Source organism: Dysidea avara, chromosome 11, assembly GCF_963678975.1.
Source record: "Dysidea avara chromosome 11, odDysAvar1.4, whole genome shotgun sequence".
Classification (NCBI taxonomy): domain Eukaryota; kingdom Metazoa; phylum Porifera; class Demospongiae; order Dictyoceratida; family Dysideidae; genus Dysidea; species Dysidea avara.
Genome location: NC_089282.1, coordinates 11662208 through 11689927, shown reverse-complemented (window position 1 = coordinate 11689927; position 27720 = coordinate 11662208). Strand labels below are relative to the sequence as shown.

Sequence of the window (27720 nt, the reverse complement as noted above, 5' to 3'; positions counted from 1 at the left end):
AGAAACTAGACACAATGTAAGCAGTTCAGCTACAAGCAAATCACCCTGTAGAGATTTCAGCTGCAAACAAATTACTCTGTAGAGAGATCAGCTAGAAACTAGACACAATGTAAAGAGTTCAGCTAGAAGAGGTCACCTTATAGAGAGATCAGCTACAAAGAAACCATCATGTAGAGAGTTCAGCTGCAAACAAATCACTCTGTATAGAGTTTCAGCTAGAAAAAGTCACCTTGTAGAGAGTTCAGCTACAAAGAAACCGCCATGTAGAGAGTTCAGCCTCAAACAAATTACCGTGTAGAGAATTCAACAACAAACAAATCGCCCTGTAGAGGGATTAGCTAGAAGAAGTTACCATGTAGAGAGTTCAGCTACAAAGAAACCATCATGTAGAGAGTTCAGCTACAAAGAAAGCACCATGTATAGAGTTTAGCTGCAAACAAATCACCTGTAGAGAGTTCAGCTAGAAACAAATCACCCTGTAGAGAGATCAGCTAGAAGAGGTCATCTTGGCGAGAGTTCAGCTACAAAGAAACCACCACATAAAGAGTTCAGCTGCAAACAAATCACCTGTAGAGAGTTCAGCTAGAAACAAATCACCCTGTAGAGAGATCAGCTAGAAGAGGTCACCTTGGAGAGAGTTCAGCTACAAAGTAACCATCCTGTATATAGTTCAGCTATATTTTAAGTCACCCAGTAGAGAGATCAGCTGCTAAAAAATATCCTGTGGGGAGTAATGGGCATGTAATAAATATATGTATACAATTTGTATAATTACTAATAAAATCAAAAATAATTGAAGTATTAAAAATCTTCTGTAAGTTCTTTTCTTCTTCCTGTGGTAAATAAAAAAACACATGGGTTAAAAAAGCCCCAAAGCCAGCCATAGGCTGGCTTTGCAGTATACAAATACAAAAAGAAGTGATATCTAATCAAAAACAGCCAAGCTGTAAAAAAAGGTGCGGCCCCCAAAAAGGCCATGGTGAAAAAAGATGTGAAATCCAAGGTGGCGGCCAAGAAATGGCTGTGATGGTAGGTTAATGGTAAAAATTTTAATAACAACAATTCAGGTGAATTTTGTGCCGCTTGGTCTTGGCACCAAATTCACCTGAATTGTCGTTATTAAAATTTTTACCATTAACCTACCATCACAGCCATTTCTTGGCCGCCACCTTGGATGTCACATCTTTTTTCACCATGGCCTTTTTGGGGGCCACACCTTTTTTTACAGCTTGGCTGTTTTTGATTAGATATAAATAGCTACACTTAGTTATATCAGTATATCGGATTGGTATATTGGATCTGTATCGTATCGGTTTCAAAATGATTAATTTCATATCGGATCGGATATATCGGATCAGTTTAGTTTTCTTATATCAGTTCACCTCTAATATTATTGTTCTTATTTCTGTGCAGAGTTGGGGGTAACGGCATTGCAAAAGTACATGTTACATAATAATATTACTTTTGCAGTAACAAGTAATATTAATGCATTACGTGACAAAGTAACAAGCAGACATTACATCTGCAGATTGTTACACATTACTTTTTTAATGCGCATTGTAGCCAGCACGTGATTACTGTATTTGACCAGTTAATACCCATAGCTACTATAACTTTCAGCAAGGAAAACCTTGTGGCTACTTTACGAAGGAGACTGCTATCCAAAGGCGGGTACTATGGGCTTTTGTGGCAGCAGCCCATGATGTTTATACAGATTCACGAGTGATTGACTTTGTTTAATCATACTTTAATACTATCATTCCTTTACACTTCTCTCAAAAATGCTATTTCCTGGCTTAAAACAAGTCCTTTGCCCAGTTTTTGCTTCAAACGTGTAGATACAAGCCACAGCTCTTATTCAAGGGCCGCTCTTATGACAATAAGTCTAGCATAGATTCTAGCTGTGGAGTGGCTACTATCTGGGGGTGGCTATAATACAAGCTGTGGCTATTAACTAGTCAAATACGGTAGTTGCATTTTGGGTCCTGACAACACTGGAGACGGCCTTACAGAGTGTGAGGAGTGTCCTTGAAGCCAAGATACTACAACAAAGTATTTTTTGAGGCTGAACTATGCTGAACTACATTGATTGTGCAAGATGAATAAGTAGCTGTAATTAGAGCTGGGCTATATCAAGAATTTTACATTGACGATATATCACCAATTATGAGCAACGATATTACTAAATATCGTATATCACCAATTATGAAACGATATTACTAAATATCACGATATTGTAATAAATCTGTCAATTTTTTTATGTAGGTACTCAAGACTGCTACTGATACGTACTACACAGAGTCTACAGCTATACTGGCTACTACAAGTCTACAAAATCAAACTATTGTACTGTAGTCTGTAATGTATGTCATGTTACTCAAGTAATGTTAGTCTTTCATATTTGGTGCTAGAAACACTAAACTGTCCACTTTGTCTAGTTTAAGGCATGACCTTTTGTCAGATACAATGTTCCATCCACAGCTAAAAACCCATTCAGCTGGAACACTTGCAGCACACACACTCAGATACCTTCTTGCTAGTTGAGCAACCAGAGGGTATCAACTTGATTCATTTCTCCACCACTCAAGTGGACACTCTTCAACATCAAGGTAAGGATGTGACAAATACTGATCAAGTTGTTGCTTCACTTTCTCTTGAGGTGTTGAAGGGGCAGCTGAACTATGACCAAGGCACCGACCAAGTATCTTGCTCAAGCCTTTGGCTTTCTTTGCTGGAGGCTGATCAGTAGTAGTATCCTCATCAGTTGATTCAGTGGTGATTCGTTCACTAGTAAAGCGCTCAAGCATTTGTTCTTCCACATCTTCCAAAACTTTTACTCTATCTTTAAGATATACCAATTTAAATCTCAGATCCAAAAAACAAGAAAGCTGTAAGAGGTGATCCACACCTGCATCCAGTGCAGGCTCAACATATGTCATCTCCATATCCACTCTAATCCTTTCTTTTATTTCTTTTGTTAACTCAACATCATCTTCCTTATCAACCAATACTTCTGTGGAGAGATGATTTAACAGAGGCTTTACAGCTGATATAGTAGGACACTTCTCTGCTGACAGGGTATCAGTCATCTCCTTCAGAGGTTTAAGTGCTGTAGCAACAGCCTGTAGAACATCACAGTCCTGCCAAGTAGGAATCAAATGTGATGAGCTCCTGTCAGCACCAAGAACAATCCTAATGGCTTCAATCTGTTCAAGCACTCTCTCCACCATATCGTACGCAGACCCCCAGCATGTTACAACATCTAGTTTGAGTTGGTGAATTGGAAGGTTCTTCTGCCCTTGTGCAATCGCCAAGTCTTTTTTTTTCCAGCTGCGAGAGAAGGCTGCAACCATACTTCTGCACACTCTCAATGCTCGTTGGACACAGGAATCATTTAGGCCTTTATTAACTGCCAAATTCAAGTTGTGTCCAAAACAACTTAGTCATAGCCAACCAAGAATCTCGCAGGCCGCCTTAACATTTGAGCCACTGTCTGTAGTAATCCCAACCAACCTGCTCTCTTCTAGTTTCCATTGTTGTAAGGTTTCAGCAAGCACTTCTGAAATATTAATGGCAGTGTGGTCCTCAGGTAAGTAGTGCGTTTGTAGACAATAGGTCTTGATCACCCAGTTGCTATCAATGAAGTGACAAGTTAAAGTAATGTATGGGTCTCCTGAAACTGATGTCCAGAGGTCAGTTGTAGTTGAAAAGTATTCCAACTCTCTGCCAGCAATTGGCCCTTTAATTTTATCTCGAACCGAGGGGTCCAACACCACCCAAAAGTCGCGTGTAAGATTCCGAATCTCACCATTTTTTTGCAAAGATTCCGGATTCCAACCAAAGATTCCAGATTCCAAGTTTGGAAATTTACATAGCTAGCAACACATATTAACATTATTTGTGCATTCAGCTGGCTTCCAGGCTAATTGGATCATTGGCGAGGCCTGTACAAATGTGTCGAGACATGTGCACCGTGCTCACGAGACTAAGGTGATTGCAACACAGCATACGGGAAAATATACAGTATAATTTACTAGAAATATACGGAAATAATCAGACTTATAGAACATTTGTCGAGATTCCAAATTCTTGCCCAATTTACAGATTCCATTATGGGATTCCAAGTGATTTGTGTCGGATTCCAGTTGGTGTCGGACCCACCGTCTCGAACCTGTGACGCTAACGATGGTATTGCTACCTTTGTGAAATGCTTCCGAGTAGGTAGCTGGAACCTTGGATTGAACTTGTACAACATTGCCTGAAAACCAGGTTTATCTACTGTGGACAAAGGTAGCATATCTTTGGCTAAGCAGTTAGCCACTGGCTTTGTCAACTCCTTGTGCTCCCTAGACGATGTCGATAATAGCTTCTGTTTATCCCATGTAGCCGTGAGCGATGGTTGGTTCGGATCCGGTGCTTTCTCTTTCTTCCGCTCCTTTTCACTGGCACGCTGCACTAAAGAATGTTCCTTCAGGTGTTTATGCTTCAGGTGGCTGTGTAAATTAGTGGTATTAGAATTTTTCGCCGCTACAGTATTGTAGCATAATCGACATTTTGGTACTTCCATTGAGAGAGGCTGACCATTTGTGTCCACCTCAAATCCAAAGTACTTCCATACTTTTTTTTCCTGGGCTTGATGACTACCCTTGCCTACCACCCCCAGCACAAAGAAAGGCATGTGCTGGACAACTGAACAAGACAAGAGAAAAGTAGAGTAACTCAGCCAGCATGTTACTCTGACAAGTGGGACTCCACTTGCACTAGATCCATAGGTGGTGGAGCCCTAGTGTAAGCACCAATGGATGAACGTGCACCTCGAATGCATTGGATAGCTGAACGGAGCAGAGAAAAACCAACGCAACACCGAAGCCAACCCAGGACTACGGAGTATTCATCACCCCACTTAGTCGATAGGAGGGAAGCCAGATGCTTGTAGAAAACTGTGGTCTCGTGAGCCAACCCCCCTGTTGCTGACATGACGATAGGTGTAAAAGAAGCATGCTCAACCTCATGGATTCTCTAGCCATAAGCTCGACGCTTGATATTCTCATGCTTCTTAATGGTAGCAGAAAGCGATGAAGAACTATTAGATGGGGCAAGTGGATTAAAAACACGAACATCAATAAAACATCTCTCAGAACGACTACCCCAAAAACCATTCATGGCAATGTCCAAACGAGCCCCTTCTTGAGTATTTGAGGTGGAAAGATGGAACTCATCAGGATTGTGGACGGGCTGCAGTTCTGGTTCAGTACACACCTGGGAGTACACCTCTGTCAAAAGAGTAGCAGTGAGGTCCCTTATCTCATTGTGGCGAAGGGAAGGTAGTCCCCCCTTTGGACAAGAGAGCACATGATCCACAGAGAATGAAGCCCCACAAGCACAAAGAGTTGGAGTACGGAGGGGAGGCCAACCGTAACACAAGGCCAAGGCATCCTGAAAGGCGGACTTGTGTAGAGCAAAACCATGCTCATTCAAGGGGAGAGTTGTAAGCCAATTTGAAGCCCCTTTCACAGATGCTAGCTCCATTGCACTAGTGACTTCGTGTTCTTTTTTGAGACTAACTCAAATTCACTCGACGAATTTTCGGTTGTGTTTTCATCACTCTCGTTGTCACCTTTTTCGAGTTCCGCCATTTTCCCCAGCTCAATTATAATTAATTCTATTATTTTCATGCACGCGATAATATCGTCCCATGATTTACTAAATATCGTTTAATGTGAATATCGCTGATATCAATAAATACCGTGATATCGCCCAGCTCTAGTTGCAATGAAGATAACGAAGTTTATTTGTAACTCTTTCGTAGACTATGAGTGCATTACAAAGCTTCAAGGATTCTTCCATAATTTGAAGTTTACTTACTTAATCTTTGAACCCACGAAGCATTCAAAGCTTCATACCAGCCCTGATTTTTACCAATCCAAATTGCACATCAGTAGTTTTGAGGTGAACAGTTTTAAAGAATTCAATCCAGTATAACTTGCCAAGGATAGTCAGCACAGATATGAAATTTTACACCAGAAATGCATCAGTTTTCAAGGATTCCTACGTAGTACTTGTAACTACTTGTGGGGTGCTGCGTAATAATAAAATATGATGAATTTAACAGTATAATGTATACTCACACTCTAATGGTCTGGAGGGTGAGGTGGTCATCAGATAGGATTCAAAATGAATGGAGACCACAATTCAAATCCAGACATGATGTTACAGAGCTTGGCTGTAGCTGCTAAGCTGCAGAATAAATATAGAAAATATTTGGCCGACAGTAACAGGCCATCCACCAATGTACCACCAATTATCATCAAGCCAGATTCCTAACAAGGCTCAATATCTCCATTCGAGTTTGTCACGGTACCAAGAAGAGGCTGCTGTCAAAACTAACTAGCCTTGTGTAAAATTTAAGAAGCCTGTGACTTAAAGGTTAAACCAACAGTTTGGTAGTGTAGCTACTCACTGGTGACGTTGTGTGTGCTATTGGACTGTTTTTGTAAAATCTGGTCACATAATATAAGTGTACGGAGTACTGCATGAGTGTAGGTGTTCTTTTAATATAATGTATATAGTCTGTAAAAGGGATGCTGTACTCTGTCTTCACTATATAGCTGTGCGATTATCTAGATATTGCAAGACTTATTAAGATAATGATGATAGGGGTTTATTTATCTAGAAAATAGTGAAATTCCATAAATTACTTGTGTAGCATAGAATATTTGACGGTGCAGACTGTTAGACACATCCAAATTTCCACCTTTTATGTGGGCACATGTACAGTGCTACAATTTTACTTCTTATACTCTTCAAATTGTGATTTGCTCACTTTAATTGGCAGTTAACTAATACACATAATTGTTTGTTTCGATTACCTAGATAAGACAATCCAAAAAGATATGTCTAAATTTGTTATCGCACACACTAGTCTCTATACCTGCATGATAGATGTTATGTCAGTATGAAACACTTTAAATGAGTAGATCCTTGCCCTACACTTCAGTACAAATTTATTGCATAGCTTATGGTCACTACTTTAACTTTAAATGCATTAAAATAGCTACATAAATCAGTCAGTAAAGTCCTTCAAGGTACCACTGCCAGTAAACTGTAAATTTACAAAATAACTAGTGAGTCCCAGAGGCATAGCAATAAAATTTAAAGTGAGGGGGCTAAGCAGGGTGGTGACTGGCTGATACAATCTGTACAATGTGTAAAGCTCACTTAGTGCGCTTTCTAGGGGGATCTGGGGGCATGCCGCCCCCCACAGAAAATTTTTGATAAACTAGTTAGCCAGTTGTGATTGAATTTTGTAACTACCTAACTTTGCTTTAAAAATAGTACACGACTGCATTAATTGGATGGCTGCAGGTTCGAGGCTGACAAGTGGATTTTTTCTCCTTTCTCACCTTTTCAAATGTACTTTCTGTAACAACTTTAAACAAACTGTAGGACCAGGAGTCCTACAGACCTTCAGCACTTGTGTTGTAAAGTCTCAATGAATAAAAAATAGAAGACTGCCCTATTAGAGTGTCTGACTGTTCTATTAGAGTATCTAACTGCTCTATTAGAGTATGTATATCAATCTTTAAAAGTGGAGGCTTGGCTAAGTCCCCTCTAAAGTAAGAGTGGGGGACAGTAACCCCCGTAGCCCCCCTGTTGCTATGCCTTAACCTTTTATGTTATTTCAATATCCACAATTCTGCATCATGCAGTGAAACCATATCGAGGAATCAATTTTCTGTATCAACACTTTCCACCTGAATATTTCTTTACTATCTATGGTGCTTGTAGCTGCACATTAGGATTTACCACTCCCCTCCGTGATCTAGCAGCACCAATAATAACTGAGCACCGTGAAAAATGCCCCTTAATGATTTAGCCGTACTTATTGTGATCAATCATAATCCACCAGTCCTCTTACTGGTAGCACAATGAAAAGAGGCATGGCAAGACCACACCCCTTGATATTTGGTGCATGCCTAGACTGCATGGTGCTGGGGATGGGATCAAGTCACCACTGATCTGGGATTTTTTCTGCATTCTTCAATGTTTTAGTTACATGTTTATGACTCACTGTATTCACAGACTTTAGCCTTCTCACAGGTCCCTAGTGGGATAACATTCACAGATAATATAATGCAGGCTAGTTGTCTGAGGCTGACTTGAGAGACTCTAATAAAGCAGTCACCCTAATGCAACAGCTATGTTCAATATTCTAACAGTCACACATGTATATCATTGCTATCACAGCAAAAATAGTGTTCCAATACTACATATTCTAACTCTGTCTTTATTCAGTATTGGAACAACTATTTTAAAAAACTCCTTATAACGAGACAAAATGAACCTCAAATATATAAATGACTCTAATGTTATTCACTATTGGGGGTTGTGGTCTGTTTTTGTTTGAGCCAAGGTAGAATATTTGGACTATTAGTTCCAACACCTAAACATAGACGGAATAAATACAGTCAGTATTTTTGTATGAATTATGCTGTGTATATGCGCAGAGCTTATGATAGAATTTTAAGTGTCAGGACAAACTTTCTGACAAACTTGCAGTTGGTCGGACAAACGTGAAGTTGACATTACACTGTATAGACAAACAAGTATAAAGAGAAATTTGGAATTTTAAAGTTTGATTAGGGATTATAGAAAAAAAAAGTAGGGAAACAAGGGAGGTCGCCTACACCTGCAGATATACTAGTGAACATTTAATCCCTAATTCAGTCTATAAATGTTCACTAGTATATCTGCAGGTGTAGATGACCTCCCTTGTTTCCCAACTTTAAAATTCCTAATTTTTCTTTATACTTGCTTGTTTACTTTTTTTGTAACATTATTATGACTGGTGAACCTGCACATACTGTATCAAAAGAAAGGATGGTACCAGAGATAAAATTTTCATCTGAATGCACGTCCCGGTTATCAATTACTGACTCAAAAGTGAAGTATCCATTATACTTCACTTTCAGCTATGTTCAGCTCGTTATACAGCACTACAAATGAAGAACAGTAGGAGAAGTGCAATCCATGAATAATACGGACGATTCGTGTATCCCAACTATCAATTCTGCCTTGCAAATGAAACGGTAAATCCACTTTGCTTTCACCTATTTTCAGCCTGTTACACATTGTTATGAACGAAGAACAGTATTAGAAAGGCCTCTGCAATCACCACGGAAAATACAACAATTCCTGTTTACAAACGTAAGGAAGCCATGGCATCGTGCTACCGCGAATTAACACCTTGGGCTGTCAGCAAAAAGAAATGGGTCACAAAGGAGGACAAAGGTAAGTCCATGATACGTGTATTGTACATACTGCGGTATGCCAAAAGGCACGTCTCAGGATGAAGCAACGTTGAACAGTGAAAAAAGCAAGCCCGTAGCCATAGTCATTATCGAGTTACGCTTGCCTGAAGGCAGGCAGGCAGACAGGCAGGCATGCAGGCAGGCAGGCAGGCAGGCAGGCAGGCAGGCAGGCAGGCAGGCAGGCAGGCAGGCAGGCAGGCAGGCAGGCAGGCAGGCAGGCAGGCAGGCAGGCAGGCAGGCAGGCAGGCAGGCAGGCAGGCAGGCAGGCAGGCAGGCAGGCAGGCAGGCAGGCAGGCAGGCAGGCAGGCAGGCAGGCAGGCAATTCCATTGAATAATTTTTTTATAAAATTTATGACAATCTATTGGAAGCATTTAGGATCGTACTGAAGGCACTTCTGGGCTTGGTTATACTTAACCAATACTGTCAAGGTACCAGGATGGTATTCTGAAGCTGGTTTTTGGGTGGTATTTTTGGCCAGAAACCCCAAATCTCCATGATCCTTAATATACAGTACAGTAGTACTGTATAATGCATTGCACTTTGCCTGTGTCATATTGCTGTATAGCTACTTTTTGAGGTTTGAGTACACCAGAGGGTTGGCATTGTGGTGGTTTGCAATAATGTAGCATCTCCTAGTAGTGTTTGGGTGGTATACCGAAAATACTGTATACCATGGTATTTTCATCATACCGTTGAAAGGTATTGACTTTCAAATACACTGGTAATATTGGAATGAGTGTATTGTGCTACGGGGGAAGCCAGACATCAGGTCTTGGCATTTAATTAAGTAATGTGTTAATGTTTGGATGTGACCACAAGGCCAGCCTAATAGTAAACTGTGAGGTTTCAGGTAATAGCTTAGTGCCAGTCTACTTGTATACAACTGTACATCATACAGTATGGTAGTGTATAGTAGGGACCACAAAGGAGTAGGTGTGGCCCATGAAAAAACGTCACCCAAAATCCAGCCTTACTTTTCCCAGATGATGATGAGGTTGGGCAAAGCTAAGCCCAAACAAGCCTTGAGATTGACCTGAAATGCTTTCAACAAGTTTCTACGAAATTAAAAAAAAATATTTAACAGAATTTTCCTACTAACTGACTGAGTAACTGAGTAACTGACTGATGCCTTCAGACAAGCATAACTTGATAATGGCTAAGGCTAGGTGCTTGATTTCTCACTGTTCGGCCCGAGAGGTGTCTTTTGGCATACTGCAGTACGTACAATGCATTCTCCATGGTAGGGTTGGGCGATATTGAATTTTGTGACATGCGATTATTGCATGAGTCATTTAATGTAATTATTGCAATATTGCATGTGAAAATTGAAACACAACCACATAGTTTGAAAAGTCCATATGACTGCTTGTTTTCACTGAGAATTAGTTTACAAACACAACTTCTTTGCTAACAAGTTAACTAATTGACATAGTTAGCAATAATATGCACAAAGTGTATAAAATATGATGTCCAGAAGAGACAAAAACTAGATGATAAATGCGATAATTATTGCAAAATGCGACAAATATTGCCTATGCGATAATATTCCGAAGGCAAAATACATGCGATAATGGTATTGCGAGCACTTGCTTAGGCAATATTGGCAAATTATTGAAATATTGCCCAACCCTACTCCATGGACTTACCAGTGTTCTCCTTTGTGTCCCATTCATCTTTGCTGACAGTGAAAAGTGTCGATTTGGTGGTAGCACGTAATGGTGGTGGCACAAATCATTCGTATTTTTCATAGTGGCTATTTTGTTGCAGAGGTGCTTTTCGAACAGTTCTTGATTCATACTGCTGTGTAACGGGTTGAAAAAAGCTAACAATGAAGCATAATGGATACTTCACTTTTAAGACATTAATTGATATAACTGGGGCATGTGGCACTATTTCTTTCGGTACGTGTGGATTGCAGAGGTGCTTTTCAAACAGTTCTTGATTCGTAACGCTGTGTAATGGGTTGAACATAGCTGACAACAAAGTGTAATAGATGCTTCACTTTTCAGACAATAATTGATATAGCTGGGGCACATGGTGCCATTTCAGATGCGGTATGCGTGGGTTCACCACTTTACAAAAAAAAGTTAACAAACAAATACACAAAAAATTTGGAATTTTCAACTAGAGTAGGGACCATAGCACATCGATAGAAGTACTGAAACAAGCTGGAGTAGTGCACTATCTCTACTGTGCATTTTTATTATGGTATCTTGAGCACAGTAGGGATATAACAATTCTTGTTTTACTTTGATTTAATATGGTTACTCCAGCTTGTTTCAGTACTTTTTATCGATGTGCTATGGTCCCTACTGTAGTTGAAAATTCCAAATGTTTTGTGTACTTGTAGATATTAGCAAATGCATTTATAACCTGTTAGCCATGAATAACTTTTACTTGTGATATATGCCCAACTTTGGATAATGACTACAGATTAACACTTGACTCTTTTATCACAAACAAAGCAATACCAGGTTGATTAAAAGTGTGTTATTAGTTGACTGCCAGGATACTGTGAAATACTGGATACCTGGTATTTTCTCAATACCGGGATCAAAAATGTCATACCGCCCACCACTATCTTCTAGCAACCAAGCAGTAGTTATTGTTAGTAGAAAAGCTGTCGTGCACAGCTCTAGGCTTCCCCTTACACTTTGAAGGGACATAATGTCCCAGCATTATAAATGAAGAACACTACGAGAAGGATCTCTGTAATAAATCCAGTCATAATGGAACAATTTCCCACAAACATAGGGAAGCCAATATGTGGTACTACAATAAATCAACACTTTGCACTGTCACCATAGACAAATGGAACACAAGGATGCAGTTAAGTCTATTAAGCATGCATTGTACATATTGCTGTATGCCAAAAGGCACCTGTTGGGGCTAAAGCAACCTCGAACAGTGAAAAATCAAGCCCAAAAGCCTTAGCCGTTACTGAGTTACGCTTGTCTGAAGGTATCAGTCAGGCAGCCAGTCAGAAAATTCCACTAAATAAAAATTTAATTTATTTAAAATTCCATTGCAACTTTTGGAAGCATTTTGGATTGTATTGAAGGCTTCCATTAGATATGTTAAAATGTTCACAATGGGGCAGAATGAGGAAAAGTGATGATCAATCTTCACCTATAAAGAATATTACAATCACATAGTTTTGCAAAGAGAATCCTATTGAATGATTTGTATAGACCCTATACTGTGTTGGACACACTCCTCCCTTTATTATAACTGCTAGTACAATAGAAAGTGCTTAAACAAGGGGATCATCACCTGAAGTGCAAATTTAATCCCACACTGGTTTATTGCTGATTGTTCCTTATTCTTTGTTTTACAAAAATAAATATATACCTCTAGTCATGAGGCTATTATGCTCAAAAAATTGAGAATTATGCTTTTGAGCAGTGCTCAAAAAATCACCTATTATGCTTTTGAGAATTGCCCATTATTCCCAAAATTATGCCACCGTAATTGGCTAATAATGCCAGTTTATTGTTGTATCAGATCATTTTCATTGATGTTTAAGCCTCAAATAATCTTGAATTCCTTAGCTGGTTGCTGTATTAGAGTATTTCATTTCAATGCGACTGCTTTATTAGAGTAAATAATATTTGCTGACTTATATTGAAGTTTCTGACTGCTCTATTAGAGTATCTCGATCTTTTTTAATGGAATCATGCAATCTGCACATTTTCCTACTATTAAAGCTTTATAATCACCTCAAAATGCTAGCATAATTCCTGATTCCCACACATACCTATTATGCTGGCATAATTGCCGCATCCCTATATACCTCCATTGGTGATACTGATTCATGTTGATTGTTATCGATAAGGTCAAGGCTTACTTGGCTCAGCAGTTTTTCTTGGATATATTCCAAGATAACTGTCTTTTATTTCTTAAATACAGTAGTCCTCCGTTATCCAGCCATTGATTAACCAAACATCCTGTTATCCAAGCTGTGGAAATGACTGTTGTATTAAATATTTTGACAAAGTATATGTTCTATTAGAGTATTTTGTCTACTGTGCGCATTCTATCAGAGTAATCGAAGCAGGGCTAATAAATGGGCTTCGGTTATCCAAAGTTTTTGATTGTCTGAACTCTCTCACTACCCAATGAGTTCAGATAATAGAGGGAGCAGTGTATTCTAATGGTGATGAAGATCAGGAGGTTGGATTACGAGGCTTGGAATTTACCATATAACCTAAATATTTTGAGGTAGAAATTTTTGCTGATGTTGTGGTTTCGAGGGTTACCAGCAAAATTTTTATCTGTAAATATTTAGACCCCCATATAGTCTAATACATTTTGGGAGTGTTTGTAAATCCCCAAAATTTTTAAATTAGGTAACATTACTAAACCTCGAAAAGGTTGCCCCTCGAAACATTTAGGTTATATGGTATATGCCATCCTAGTACTTCTGTGGTAATTTTATCACATTAGTGCCTTGTACTTTATGCACCAGGACGCACATATCACTGCGTACTGTGTCAGACATCAGTTTCTAATGTTATATTTTAGTACCACTGGAACATGCTGACAAGTAGAACAGAATTGGATTTAATGAATGACCACATGTTGCACTATAATTTAGTCATTACTCAGTTGGTACTTCTGCATAATATGTGACCAAATTTTGGAAAATCACCCATATGGGTGCATTTGACACCTAAAATATTTAATGATCAAATCACAAACTTTATAGTGCAAATCTACTTGTTGATGGTTTTGAGCCATTCTCAATACCTTAAATTACAAGAAAATTCTTGAAATATTTTCAAAACTGTGCCCTGCGCTTATTAACAACCTACTAAACATGAAAATTCTAATTATTTCACGTGCACCCATATGGGTGATTTTCCAAAATTCAATCACATATGGCCATGTTTGGGCCCAAAGAAAATTTCTCTGAAAGATGGTATCATGAAATAGATGTTTGCTATATTTAAGAACTAGCCACTAAATACAGCAATTTTTTGCCTATAGAGTTGCACGCATTAGAGAATAGTACAAAGTACGTATGTTATATTTTGTCATATCACTTTCACCTCACTACATGTAGGTGGAATAAAACGTCCAAAAACAGAATCACCAGTAGGAGCAGCTGAAAAGAAGCTAATGGGAGAATACCTGAAAGGCTCAATTGTCAGAATCAGACTTCACAATTTTTTGTAAGAATTATGCCGTGCAGCTAGAAATGTTAATTTTTTTACTATACATAAAAGTTCATGAAATCTTTTATCCTCTAAAATGGTAGGCCTAATGTCTTATACGCAGAATCCTTCTTGCAAAAATTTAACAAGACTAACAATGTCAAAATTTGTTTCTATGTAACTACAGCTTTACAGTATCTTTGTCTTTATGTTGTGTTGTTTGCTTAGGACGTTTGATGATTTGGAGTTGATCCCTGGAGCTAAACTGAATGTGGTATGTGGTGCTAATGGATCTGGCAAGTCCAGTATTATGTGTGGGATATGTTTGGGACTGGCAGGTCACCCTAAATTGCTAGGGAGAGCAAAAGAGGTCAGTACCTTGAATTGACACTACTCGTAACACCGTATCTTGACTTTTGTATCATTAGTTAAAAGATTTTGTGAAGGATGGCAAATCTGAAGCATTTATTGAAATAGAATTGTTTAATCCATCTGGGCACAACCCTGTTATTCGGAAGCAAATCCATTGTGATAATAATAGCTCTACCTGGATACTAAATGGTAAGAGCAGTCAACTAAAAGAGGTAAGAAAATTGTTGCAGATTCTCCTGTAATCTGTTCTTCTTACCAGGTTAAGGAGGTTGTTAGTGACATGAATGTACAAATAGCAAACAAGTGTCAGTTCTTGCCTCAGGTAGTGTTGCATTTTTCTTTGTGGATTCCAAAATTACCTTGTGTCATTGTTTCACAGGATATGGTGGTTGAGTTTGCGAGGATGAACAGCTACGAAGTGTTAGAAGAAACAGAAAAAACAGTAAGCCAAACCTTACACATTTTGAGAAAAAGATATTTAAATGCTGTGGGTTGTGTAGGTTGGCACTACTGAAATGTTTGAGTTACATCAGAAATTGAAGAACATGAAAACTGGTCACAAAGATATCTATGTAAGTGACAGTGCTAGGCTCACTTGTTAATGTGTTTTTGTAATTACAGAAGACACTTAAGGAGAAGGAGGAGTTATTGGAGAAGAAGACAAGAGATAACCAAATGATTGAAAATGATGTGTCTCAAGGACAGCATGCCGCTACTTGTTTAAAAATTCTGAGGGAAAAGAAAAGCTGGATGGTATGTTGGTTTTGAGGAGGAAGCACTGTGTAAGATTTTGATAGTACACCACTTCAGCCCAGTGCCAAATACTGCTGTATTGTAGTCCTTTCATTGTTTTGTGGTTGTTGCACATCCAACTTCAGATATCAAACGGTACAGTAGTACCATTTAAGTAGAGATTGCAGTGAAACTTTTGCGCGCTGCCCAAAATTCCACATTTAAAAATCACCCTAGAGACATTTTACACAACCAAAATCACCTTTACAGAATAGTACTAGTCCATACAATACATAAAACAGTATCAAATGCCACAAAACACTTACAGGTGGCTGGATATAAAATTTTTAAAAATTGCCAAAACTCGAATTTTAGCTGCACTGCCTCACTCACTGACCACAGTCGCAAAGCTAGAGGCCAAACGAAGCAACGCACGGCCACCATTTTACGCCACAATAACAAATTCACCAGTGGGATGTGCCTTTTGGGGTTCCAACAAGTGTAGGTCCTCTGCGCCTTGTCTCTTCTTTCATCTTCAGTCAGGCTGCTTGTCTTCTTCTTCATACAATGAAACCATATCGAGGTGTTAATTTTCTGCATCAACACTTTCTTTAAGCAGCATAATAAATGCCACAAGATTATTTAATGAGCTTAGACTATGCTATGCTACTGTATGGAGGTACTGGTACTAGATACTTCACGATAGGTCACAAGATCAAATAATAATAATCACGCCCATTCTTTATTCTATGCATTATCGATCTATCAATTGAAACCACGATAACACACCCCTTTTATGCTAGGGGACGGAATGGTTAGTCAGTGACCACACACCTTCAAGCTAGAAGGCTGACTAATAATCGATCGAAATCACGATGACCACGCCCCGTTTGGGCAAGCACACATCTTTGCAGACTGACTTGAGATACTCTAATGCAGCAGTCACCCTAATAGAACAGTCACATATTTATAGCTAGCTGTATGCTTTATCCGCTTGGATCCCTACTTCATTTTCAAATTTATAACTTTTCATATATTAGTGTATATGAATTTGTACCAATGTTTGTGCAGAGGATGCAAAAGTTTATTTTAGTCCTGTTCATTTGTTTGTTGCACCTGCTTCTACATGTCTGTCTTTTTATAGTAATTTTTGTGCACTGTGTGGTTAAATCTTTCATTTCTTACTTGCTAGTTTTATGGAGTTGCTAGGAAGCAACATTTGGAGAAAAAGAAGAACAAAAACAAAGCTGAGAGTGTGTGGAAGAGAATTCATGATGAACATGAGTTGCTGGAGAATCAAATGAAACACTTGGACACTGTTATAACATTTTTCAGTAAGAATGAACAAGAGTGCAAGAAGAAAGTTAATGACACTTTGAAAGAGATCCATAAAGGAAGAGATACATTAAACCAATTGGAGAATGAGATTGACCAAGCAGAGGATGGATTTGTAGATAAAAGGATTCAGGAACACCAGCGGCAAAGTAAATTAGTGCACAAAAGGACAGAGGTTGAAGAGATGGAGCACTTGTTGGCTACAATGGCACCTATGGAGGAATGTCAGCCAGCAGAAGAGATGGATATGACAGATGTGATTGATTTCACATTGCATGAAGATGAGGATGAAGAGGAAAGTGATTGTAAGTCTTTCTTACCTTTTACGTATGTGGGAATAGGGTGCCTGGTTTTTATAACTGACATAACATCAACTTGTTTACAGGATAAATCAAACTTCTTTGGTGTACAACACTTATCTTCTCTTTTTTTCAGTGGATAATGAAAATAGTGAAGAGCTGAAACAATTGTTCAGTGGTAAAGCAAACATACGTTTGCAGACCCTCTGGGGAGAGAACAAGGAATGTTACAATGTCGTTCAGTGGTTAAGAATGAACCAAAGTTGTTTTCAACGTACAATAATTGAACCAATGATTTTAGTGGTAAGTAAAACACCAGTGTTGGGCGTATTGTGTTATGTAACGCATCGCTTAATATTTACATCGTGTAGTATTTTTACCTCATGAAAAGTAATATAACACAATACATTTCTTGTATGTACATGTATTATGTGACAGATATTTACTTTATAAAAGTAATACATTACTAAAGTAAGGTAGTCTAGATATGCAACAATATATTGATATATTGTGTATCGTATCATTTTAAGACAATATCGCTGTATTGATACAAAGTTAAACCATATCTATACATTGCATATCAGGATATATTGACATATCGTGGCTTGTTAACATGGCTGACATCAAATTATTGTACATTGTGGTTAAACTGAATAGTATGTAATGCTTCTCAAAGAAAAATATAGCTCACTTATTTCCCTACAAAACAAGATAGACTGTTTAGACTCCACTTTGTATTGTGCAATATATTGCTGTATCATGATACACCAGAGGCATTACATCAATATGTCTACATACTGTATCGTTGCAACTCTATAAGGTACTGTGTTACTAGTTGTTACATATATTACGGTAATATTGTTACCTGACGAAATACTAATGTATTACTTAACTAGCGAGTTACCATAATAGTGTTGTGTAACAAATAAAGTGTTTGCATTATGACGAAGTGTACTAAACTGTCTTCTGAACGCATGTGATCATCAGTTTGTAATTCAGCAATGTAGCTTTATTTATTAGTCAATTATTAAGAGTGATGAACTATGCTTTAATAGTAGCAGTTTTTGTACTAGTAGATTGGATGAATGAACAGCTTGAACAAGACAAGACAATTTAAGATATAGAGAAGTAGTACTAGTTAGCAAAGTTATATACAGTAGTGTGGCAGTAAGGAGTGATAGGTAATATATTGCTCAACACAATAAAACACTATTATATCATTATGAAAATAATATGCTTTCAAAATGCACCATTATAGACATCAGTACAAAGGTATAAAGACAAGTTTAAAATCGTATGATCGAGGTACTCTAATAGAGCAGTCACCGCTGGGTAAAAGGGTGCGCAAAAAATATCAGAAAAATCTTACCAGAGTTGGACCTCCATAGTTAACACCCACATCCTTAATTAACCATTGAACCACTTATATCTTGGCTGATTAGCTCACTTAATTTCTGTTATACAAATGAAAATTCTAGCTTATAAACATAGAAGTACTAGAACATTCTATGTATGTTCTATTAGAAGTCCTCAAAAAATGTGCATTCTTATTAGAGTATTGCAATAATATTACCAAATATTTTTTGCAATACAATACATTTATAAGTCTGTCTTCAATAATCATCATTGTGTCTGTATAGAAAAGAAGAAATGTGAGTAATAACAAACCCCAAAATCAGCCATAGGCTGGTTTGGGGGCCTTATAAGGTACAAAAAGAACTGTTAAGACAGAGAACAAACCTTGAAATATCAACCCAAAGGTTCAAATTCTGATTTGGAAAATATTTTGTTTGCCACACCTTTTTGTCACTACCTTTTCACAGATCTTTTGGGTTTTGGTAACCACATTTTTTGTAATGTCATATTTACAGTCTTTTATGTTCAGATACAAACCATGCAGTACTATTATGTATCAGAATTGGTAACCCTGTAGCCAATATATCAGTTATCAGTAAATTTCTTTATCGGTGCACCTCTAGTATGCTTTTGGCTATTCTGTTAGGACTGTGATCTATATCATACAGGGATGTGCCCACAGTGGTCGGCAGTGGTTGGTACCGACCACCACTCAAATAAAATAGCCACCACTACCACTCAAAAACCACTACAAATTCACCTCTGACATACACAAGCTAAGGCCCCATACAATATTTCTGGACTCATCCCTGTCTCTTGCAGCCACCACTATTCTAAACCTGGGCACATCCCTGATCATATGTATTAAATGGTGGCTAGCTGAATCCCTGAAAAACACAAAGTATGCACAACTTGTTTCTATATTACACAGGCTAATTGTAGGGATCAGCAGTATCTGAAACAGGCTGAAGGTTTCTTAAACAATCAGCACAAATTCTCCTTTGTTGCCCAGACAGAAGAAGATATGATTAAACTAAAAAGAGAAGTATGTTCCACTGCTGTACAATGCATACTTTATTCCAGCTGTGTTGTTAGGTGAGCGAGAAATTGCAGCAATCAGTTGATGTAATACTAGATCCTAAGGCGATTAGTAATTCAGAAGACATCAGTAATTACACACCATTGTACAGTATTGACGAAATGAGGTAGGGTCATTAAAGATACTTAGCAATTATATGATAATTGGAGCTTATACCAATTGTAACCTGTCTAAAAGCGGTCACCTTCAAGCCAAGAATATTTGGTCCTTCTAGAGAGGTAGCTGTCCAACTCAACATCAGCCATTTGGCATTTATAAAGACTCCAGGGACTTTCCTAATTGTGGTGTGGAAGTAGCTTCAAGTTTAGTTACACATGCATTACATTTTTAAGTACACCACTTAACATAGCAGACATGTACTAAGAATTAGCAAGAGCTCTGGAGGCAGCTAATGCAGCTTGTTTTATGAACTGGTTACACAATCTTATGAATATGCTTGTGAATTGGGTTGATTAAATTCTGTGGTGTACAAGGTGGTTGCAAGTTGTTCTGCTAGTTTACTCACTAATTGTGGCTGGCCGTTTTGTGAGAGGCCCTATAGTTAGTTCACGTTCACCTGAGCCCAAATTTTATTTTATTTTTTTACTGGACAGACAGGGTTACTGATATGTCCAGGGGACCATCTCATAATGAATTAAATCACTAGCAATAGTTACAAATACATAATTTAGCTAAAAACTGATCAACGGTGGGAGATTCGATTGTTTTAATAGGTAAGTTTTCCAGTCATCTATAATTCTATGAAATAATTGTTTGATGAACGAGCTCCCCAATGTGCTGTAAAGCCTGAACTGTTTATCAAACAATCGCTTTGATATGAGCAAGGACAAGTTGAGTTATGAGTAGGCATGCAAACATGTTTACAGCTTGAAAACATGATTGTTCCAGTACAAAACCATTGAGAGAGAGCACGTGTTCACCTCTGTGATATTACTGTATTTGACAGAGGCTGGGATGAATGTGAACTGACTATAATATAGCGAAGTGCTATGTGTGGGACTACCTAAGCTGGCTGTTAATATACTTATTACAAAGGTGACCGCTTATTGCAAACCATTTTTGTACAAAGTAATTGGGAATCAGATGGGACCATAGTCACATGGCTGCTATATGCAGAGGTGATTGGCCAATTAAGGTGATCTTTAAGGGAAGTTCGAATTGTCTAGACACTGTTTAGATTTTTTGTACATTGACTTTGTGTCTCGTCAGTTTTTAATGATCAAGAATAATTTACATCACATCCAACGGTGGCTTGTATGGAGTAAATGCCCTATGAAACATTTTTATAATTTTATAACCAAAATGTTTGTATTTGAGAACTTTAAATGCTAACTTTCATGCGTTAAACTGAATAAGTGATTTTGTTCTATTGTGATGATGGTGATCTTCCTGACCAAGTTTTATATGTGTCAGATGTTGTATGTTATTCTTCTCTAGACCATATGGGTTTGATCAGTGCATGATCAACTTGATAGATGCACCTGCTCCCACACTGAGAGTTCTCTGCAAGTATCACTGCCTCCATAATGTCTTGGTGGCTAAGGATATGTCACATGAACAGATTACAAGAGTATGTGAAAATTAAGATGTGTACTAGCCAATTAACAAAGCTGATCCAACATACGTAGATTAGGTTGTTACAAACATACTAGCAGTATCATTTAATTTTGTTAAAGACAAAACAAGCCCAATAGCTGGCTGTAAGTCAGCTTTGGGGCTGCAGTATACAGCTACAAATCTGATCCAAAGCAGCTATGCTGTGAAAAAAAGAGTACAGCGGGTTAGCTTGAAACAGAAATGATATCAAAGGGTGGAAGCCAAGAAATAGCTGTGCAGTAGTAGTACGTATTTATGTCAATAAATTTGTGTAGTCTTTGTTCGCAGCTCTGCTGTTTTGGATTAGCTATCAATTACACAGCTATGACTCATTGATGTATTTGTTTAGGTGGTGGATGAGATTAGTGATAGAGTCAGAATATTTTTTACTTCATCAGATCATGTTAGTATTAGTAGCGTGTTACCATTTACATGCCTGACTTGTACAGGTTACTATTGTAATTAGCCAATATGATAGTCAAGTTAAGAGTACTGTACTACAATTCCTATGGTGAGTGTGTGTGTGTGTGTGTGTGTGTGTGTGTGTGTGTGTGTGTGTGTGTGTGTGTATGTGTGTGTGTCCCCTCCATTGTAATATGGTGTGTGCTACTAGTGATTCAGAATATTTGGGGTTTCCCCAAGATGGCATTAAAGTTGAAACAAAGCCAAAGACTAAAGACGGGGTGAGTTGTTTGCTGAGTAAATGACAAACTATTTTAGGTGTTGATTATATAGAATGATGAAAAGGTTGTTATAGACCTTTGTGAAATAGAGGAAAAGGCAGAGAAACGTATTAAGGCACTTAGAGAAAGAAAGGTTTACTCTGACCTACCTTCCTTTATATGCAGTTGTACTTCTGTTCATTTTATCATTAGACTAACAGCACACGAGAAAAGGCAAAACTAACCAGCACAGTTAATACTATGCGAATACGGTAAGTTTAAGATTATTCATTGCATGATGGTGTAGCCTTGAGGTACTTTTTGTTGTCACAGACTGAGTAAATTAGAAAACAGTGCAATTGATTTAGTGGCTGAAGAAGATACATGCAAGCAAACTGTCTTGAACGTGAGGTATACAGTCACTTCACAACTTTGCTAATAACAGTATAAACATACAGCTGCGACATGATCAAGTGGAATGCATGCAGAGGATAGCTGCTCTAGTTTATAGCCTTACCACTGATCAAAGGGAGTACACCTTTGCTCATGTACAACAACAGGCTGTGGTTATGCAGAAGGAACAAGTGCAGAAATCTCATGTGGAAGCAAAGCATCGTTTAGAGGAAGCAGAGGTAGCTATAGCAATTTCAAAGGAATCCTTTCCATTATCTTCTTGTAATACAAGGCTCAGTTAAATGAAGCCAAGAGAATAGCTGATGATACAAAAGAGAGAGGAAAGCAACTACTGCTTCAGGCACAGAAGTTGTCAGGATTAACCAACCACAGTGATATCCCTCCTGAAAAGCAGCAAGTATATATATACGTATTTAGTGTAATCTTATCATGCCAACTTCGTCAACAGCAATATAATAGTTTTCCAAATGACTTGGAGGAAGTAGAGAAACTAATGCATGAGTATCAGATAAAAGCCGAAATGTGCCGTAGTGTGGATGCTGGAGTATGTAACTGTGTGTACCTACATGTTTGTTGTATAGTTTGTGTTCCTTTAGTGTATGGAACAGTATAATCAAAGGAGAGAGGAAATAAAGCTACTTAAACAAGAAGTGTGTTGTAGTATAGCAGTCCTTGTGTATGGAATCATGAGTAGTTGGTGAACTGTTAGGTGAATGAACTTCAGCACAATTACACTGATTATACGGAGCAGATGGAAGAGATGAAGGACAAGTAATAATTATACAGTACTAAAATTTCTATAAACTAGTGTCGATCCTCAGATAAGTGCATGTCCTATGCAGTAATAATTATCAGTCTTGCGGGGTACTATATTTCCACTTTGTACACATTATGCATTTTTAGCTAGGAGTTAACTCACAATTTCAAATCTTTTCCAGGTGGCTTGACTCTTTGAAGAGTCTAATTTGTCAAGTGGATGACAAATTTTCAAAGTTCTTTAGAAGCATGGGTTGTGCTGGAGAGGTCAGCTTGTTGGAAGACAAAGACAATGTAAGTGGTACAGTGGAACCTCTCTATTACAGACATTTTGGGACCCAGAATTTTTGGCCACTTTTTGCTGTATTATAGAGGTTTTCCTCTTTCAGAGGTAAAAAATGTATTTACGAGACCTATTGGGACCAAAATTTTTGTCCTTATAGAGGTTTTTTCTTTTGTATCCTTAATTTGGGGAGTTTGTTAAGAGAGGTTCTACTGTATGTGATTGAAAGTATGGTTTTTATAGGATTTTAGCAAGTATGGGATAGCCATCAAGGTGAAATTCCGCCCTGAAGAGGACCTACAAGTATTGACCACACGTCGACAGAGTGGGGGGGGAGAGAAATGTTTCCACCATGTTATACCTAATGGCACTACAAGGCATCACATCATCTCCTTTCAGAGCTGTTGATGAAATTAACCAGGTGTGTGCAGTGAACATGGTGTATGTATGCATGTACATGTTCATGTGTATGCATTCATTTTGACTGTTACATCTCATATATGCAGGGTATGGACCCAGTCAATGAACGCAGGATTTTCAATTTAGTTGTATCGTTGGTCAACCAGCCTAACAGTTCTCAGTATTTCATTCTCACACCTAAGGTACTTGGAATACTTTATTACATAATGTTCACTGTTGTCTCTTCAGTTACTCAAAAACTTGGACTATTCTTCATCAGTCAAAGTACACATCATCGCCAATGATGCTGAAATGAATCCATTTCATCAGTGGAAATTTAGTAAATTCATAGACACTGCTAGTTCTATGTATGAGGAAGAAGAGAGAGAAGTAATTGTTATCCTTTGAGCAAATTCCTTTTAACCCACTGTAACTCAATTGTTTATATTCTTGTGGCCATAGATAGTTATAACCTTGTACTTTAATATCAGCAATGGTAAAGAGAAAACTATCATTAAAATTAATGCGGACATTAAAATTAATGAGGAGGCATGTAATACTGTATATACAATACAATTATTATTAAGATGAGAACTCAGTCTCATGCTGCGACCACTCCATAAGGAGATCTGTGTTAAGAAAGAAAGAAAAACTATGTAAACTACAAAAATTTGTACATGTAAAAAAGGTGCTAAGCTGTGAGTCCACTTAACTGCATTGCCAGGCTAAGAAAATTCTTTGTGAGCAAGATATGCATGTACTAGCTAGAATCTGTCTGATGGAAGAGTTGGTGGTAACAGACGGTTGAATGAAGTCATCAAAACTTCTGAAATTCTGAATACAGCTAGGTTGATAGTTGCCTATATGCACACTAATTTCCAGTACAGTAGTAATGTATCAAGTTTTCAGTGCTCAAATTTCAAGTTTATAACATAAACTATGTGTTTGCTCCATGCATAATTATGTGGTGGTCTCTTTTATTTATTATTTATTGTTACTGGGCACTGTCATGCAGGCAGCTCAGCTGATATGCCCAGGAAGGAAAATAGAAGTAATTTACAGATATTAGGTAGCTACTAGTATTAATTAATTAATGAGTCTATAAAAGTATTTGATCATCAATTTCAATTAGCATTTTGGGTAAGTGATTCCCTTCATTTATTGTTCTTGAATAAATTCGACTCCGGTGATATGTGGAAGTAGATGACCATGATAAAATGTAAAATAAAGGATGATACTGTTTGGTTTTCTTGTTGAAGGGAGATGATAATGTGGGGTGTTAAGTGTGTAGTAGTGATGTGCGATATATGATATATATCGAAATATCGTGATGTATAGAATCTTCATATCATGATATAAGCCTAGGTATAGATTTTAGCTATAATTAGAGAAAAATGTACCCAAGATATCATTGTACACTGTACTTTTTCTGATAAAAGAGCTTGCAATGTTGTATGCTAGTCATGTACCATGTTGTATTGTACTTCTAGTACATATCACTGCTACAAGTGTCATCAGTGTAAATACACAAGCTGAGTGATGAGTTGTATATCGTGATATATATCGTATCGTGATATATTGTGTGCTATAATCGTGATAGGAAAATATCCTATATCGCACATCACTAGTCTGTAGTCATGATACAAGATTTTGAATAGTGTTTGTAGCTTTGTTGGTCTATATGTCTTGAAGAGTAGCATCCAAATCTAAATGCTCTAACAGATGTAACAAAATTATAATGCACTAGTGGTTCTGGACCACTATAGAATAAATAAGCTGTAGGTTAGTATAGACCATTTCCTTTTGTTTGTATGGGTAGCAGGGGCATGCTTAGGATTTTTCAAAGGGGGTTTCTACTAGAAAGTAGACACACACACACACACTTGTGCACACCTTGTATCATTAACAAAATGTAATTGGGTTGCCGCCATCAATATACATAGTATCATGTAGTATACCCAGTTCTAACTAGCTAGCCAGCTAATACATTATAATTAGCTATGGAATATAATTATATATACCAGTTAACATTATATTGAAATTGGTCTAGTAATGAGCCGAAGTAAATAATATCATAGAATTACATACAAAAGACCATGTGCATTTCATTTGCAAAGCAGGCTAAGTGTGCCCAGCATGCAGGGGCGGATCGAGGGGGGGGGGCTTTGGGGGCTGAAGCCCCTCCCTTCATATTTAGGCTTTACTTGATCAATATGCTGAGTATTATAATGAAATTTTGTCTTAGCATAATTATATGATCATTGATAATACAAATACTCATAAAACCACCTTATAAACATCTTTCCAAGGTATTATCAGTGGATTTATGCTAAAGTTTATGCAACAAGAACCCGAATCAGCATTGGAGGTGTACAAGATCGAGATACTCTAATAGAGCAGTCAGCTAACTACTCTAATAGAACATTCACTGGAAACATGTAGTAGGTTCTGTTATGGAATTTTTCCAAATCTGCCTGCACCTATACGTACAATGAAGTGCATTGGTCTGTTTAAAGGGCTTCATTCATCTACTTGTGTAGTTAATATGTATGGCAATACTTAATTCAGGTACACAATTTCCATTGAAAATGCTCTCAGATTCAATCTTGTATTGTTCAAATTTCAAAATTTTCCACTTTCAACATTATTATTCTAACATGCACCTATTCAGTGTTGTGCAATTGTGAGAGGGGTGCATCATGTACTTGGTTGTTTGTACCTATCCAAACTTTTTCATTAGCAAAACGCTTCAGAGAGCCATACCTATAATCTAAAGGCAGTATATAAAATATCTACAGGCAGAAAATATTATTATGTGGAAATGTCTCCAAATTGCAGTATTTTAGCATCTATTTTTCAAAATTTTCCTGGGGGGACATGCTCCCAGACCCCCCTAGTTCCAGCATACTTCGCATGCTGGGAAGTGTACTTCGCACACATCTACCCAAGAGATTAGACCTTGAGTTAGCCCCCCCTTTTATAAATCCTAGATCCGCCCCTGGCATGGGATATATAGTGCTGCAGATGCTAGTACTCATGCTAGTTTCCGTACTAAGCAACTGTACAAAGGATTGTAGTGTTGCATACAGTGTCCATGTCTGTTCTATTAGAGCATTTCACTGACTGCTCTATTAGAGTATCTCCATCTTGTATGTTATTATTATTGTTTGGGGAGGGGCTGCATGTACTCCCCCCAGATCCTCCACCGTAATAATCATGATATTCTCGTGGTGATTTTTGTATTTGCCAACAAATCAGCAGCAACACGTACATTGGCCAGGACTTTTACTTGCTGCTGACAATTCAGTAGGGGTTTCCTGAAACCCCTAGAAACTCCCCTCGGCACCCCTGTACCCGGTACGTAGCTAGGTTGTTTCAGTGCCCTGTCACGCTGCAGGTGGTCCCCCACTGCAAGTGGTCCGGCCGGACCAACTATCGCGCCTCAAGTAGTCCGGCCAAACCATGTAAAGTTGCTGCAGATGGTCTACCCTGCTGCAGCTGGTCCCTCCAATGAAATCTCCACTATCAGCTTCCCATGCAGTCAGTACTAGCTCAATGTCTTGATCAAAACGCACTTCCTCCACGAAATACTTACGAGTCCTGAAGCAGTGAAGTGAAATTTGAGTAATGCATGACCTATTCTAATTGCATTGTTTTGCATATGCACGTGGTTTTTAATCCGTGTACGCGTTGTGGGCACCAGTGTCCCTTTCGATCCCCCCCTTCAAAAATTCCTACAAAACATACTCTAATATAGAGCAGCCAGTCAATAGAACAGTCACCACTATGACATGGCCATGGCTTAGTGCCGACGGTCATGTAGTCATCCACATGCAGTTTCCAGCAGTATGTGAACTAAGATGCATCTCCGGAAGAGGTTACTGAACTGAAAGCTTCTGGGAGCCTCCATCACTTCGGTGTAACTTGTAATGCTCAATTTACCATCTTC

At 38.1% G+C, this 27720-nt stretch overlaps 1 pseudogene; it reads left to right on the top strand.

Moving 5' to 3' along the window:
* LOC136239579 (structural maintenance of chromosomes protein 5-like) overlaps positions 1 to 24295 on the top strand; it is a 52186-nt pseudogene extending 27891 nt beyond the window's left edge.
* Positions 24296 to 27720: the final 3425 nt, after the last annotated feature.